Source organism: Macrobrachium rosenbergii, chromosome 48 (assembly GCF_040412425.1).
Source record: "Macrobrachium rosenbergii isolate ZJJX-2024 chromosome 48, ASM4041242v1, whole genome shotgun sequence".
Lineage (NCBI taxonomy): Eukaryota > Metazoa > Arthropoda > Malacostraca > Decapoda > Palaemonidae > Macrobrachium > Macrobrachium rosenbergii.
Window position 1 is genome coordinate 42,044,452 of NC_089788.1, and position 2,555 is coordinate 42,047,006.

The 2,555-nt window shown below is 38.4% G+C and overlaps 1 long non-coding RNA gene across 1 annotated transcript; it reads left to right on the forward strand.

Annotated features, from left to right (window-relative positions):
- The first annotated feature begins 622 nt into the window (after window positions 1-622).
- On the forward strand, window positions 623-1,904 carry LOC136831716 (uncharacterized). The gene is made up of 2 exons (XR_010850959.1): window positions 623-741; window positions 1,726-1,904. It is a non-coding gene; the product is annotated as an uncharacterized lncRNA (long non-coding RNA).
- The last annotated feature ends 651 nt before the right edge of the window (window positions 1,905-2,555 follow it).

A 2,555-nucleotide genomic window follows, 5' to 3' on the forward strand; every position in this document is an offset into this window, starting at 1 on the left:
AATCATAAAAATGTCAATGAATACACTCAGGTCAATTCATCATTAAATGTCACACCACTCCCTTCCTTGAAGAGGAACGTGAAGGAGGGAGGAAGGAATACCTAACTGTAAAAGAACAAGCGTTATATTAAAACCAGAAATGTAAAAATGCAGAAACACAAGATTTCACTGCCACAGGGTAATGTCTGTGCTCATAGTTCTAAAGAAAAGCTTAAAATGTTTTTGAGCGGTACTCACTCCACCATTGTCCTCTGGAGACAGTTCCAGTCTGGGTGTTTTTTCCTGTCATGAGCACACAATCAAAATACGGTTCTGATTGTCCCCCTCATTCTATGAAAAGCACGCATTATATAGGATTTGTCAACGCACATATGAACATACTCTTGTTGTAATGGGAAAATTATTCCTTTAAATATTATTGATTTGTTTAGGAATTGATTCATCATCCTCCTCTAATATCTTTACACTACTGTTGTAAGAGTGATTGTATTGTAAAATGTTTTCATTTTTTTGTTGTGGACATCGAATGCATAGAAGTGTAGCCAGTCCCTTGTTTTGTTTTTCTTTCGCTCTGAATGTGGGAGCGCTGTCTGAATCTTTCACGTCTGCATATTGGTAACACTAAAGAAACATGTAAGGGACGAGAACACTGTTGGTGTGAAAAGGACGTCAAGCGGTCCACCCTTCATTTTGGCTATTTTACCAAATTATTAATACAAGTTATTATCTATCCCTTGCAAGGTAAGCTTTTAAAGTCATAATATTACCGTTAGTTCATTAGTTGGAACAGATCACTATCATGAAAGAACAGTGACAGACGAAGATTTAAGTGCAGCATTGTTGCATGCCCAGTCAAACGTGATTGCAACGCCTTAACGTGAAAATTTTTGTAGTGAAATATTCTTATTCGTTAGTTGTCATGGTGTTTTGCTGTGTTGGTTTGAATTGTAACTTGCCGTTTGATGGGGTTGTAAAACGTTAGAAAAAGATAGTTATAAGTATTTTGTTTATGTAGAGTTTTTGTAGATACCAGTGCCTAAAGGGGGCCACAAAATGGCCGTCCAACAGTGTATCTTGGGTTTACCCCTACCTCCCTCATTGAAGTTTCCACTGCCGATCACGATCTTAGACTAGGCTATACAGTAATTTAAGAAGGCCTACCCTAGACTAATTCTGTTTGAATGAGGAATTATGACAATTTTTGTTACAAATGGCTTAGGCTATATATATTAAAGTTCATGAAAACTTAATTACATAGGACTTAGCCTATACCCTCATTAAACTAACCTAACTTGTGGCCTATTGTAACCTAGTCAAAAATCAGCCATGTAAACTTGGCATAGGCTATCCTTAACGATTTCTGAAGAGGCCTAACCTAGACTATATCCTGTTGAAAGGCACTTTAGCCTAGTTTTACCTCATTTTAGTTTAAGTGTTTCTCAGAAATCTTTCAGGTAGTCTTATCCATTGACATATGTTGTGTACAAAACATTTAGTACTGTGTCACAGGGTATCAAATGATTTACACCTTACTGTAAATTAATTGATTCCAGGGCTGCTCCATTTTGATACTTATCCTGTTGTGAAGGAAAAGCAATTCCCGTAGTATGTAGTTTATATATTTTTTTGAGATCTCTCAATATAAAGTTATTTATTTTTGTTGTTTTAAAATACTCACTTGTATTGTTTTCTTGAAATAAAATTAAATAAAAGGAATATTTCCAGGGACCTAGTCCAGGAGTCCTGAAGAGTATGTAAATTGGACCTAGTTCAGGAGTCCTGAAGAGTATGTAAATTGGATCTAGTCCAGGAGTTCTGAAGACTATGTAAATTAACCAAGTCCGGGAGACTAGACCTGGGAGAAATTTGGCACGATGTAATGAGTAATAAAGAAACGAACTGAGTACCAGGGATTTTCTTCAGTACCATCGTACCTTACCACTAAAATGGAAATCAGCACTTCAATTGCCTCCCAGTGGGAAGACATCACCTGGCCTCATCAGTAATAAGACCCATACACCCAGGGAATATCATGTAATAGCAGCAGGACAGGCCTGCCCTAATTCCCAGGCAGCGTAAACGTCAGTAGTCTTCATACCTACTGTGTCAGCTATGACACAGTACCATTCTCCGACCCTGTCTCCAGGCAAGAAGACTGACAACAGTGCATCTTTATAGTAGTATTATTATTCTCTCTTATCTCATATATCTTAATGTCTTGGTGGGGGAAGAATTCTCCCGTGACATTGTGACATCATTCGAGGTCAAAGTACAGTAAGACACGCCTCTTGCAATAAAGGCGTCACGAGGTACCTGGTCACACACACACCCACGCACTCTGTTTGAATGCTTTCTTCAAATCTGGTTTTATAACCGGATCACCTTCTAGAATGTTCTAAGCTGAAATCGCATTTTTGCTCCTTGTTTCGTGTCTGTCACCAAGGGGCTTCTGCAAACATTGACTTCTTGTGGTATGTGAATGACACTCAAGCATGCTGTGTATAGTCAAATGGACCCTCGAACAGCTGACCCATCTTTCAAAGGTCACCTTCGTG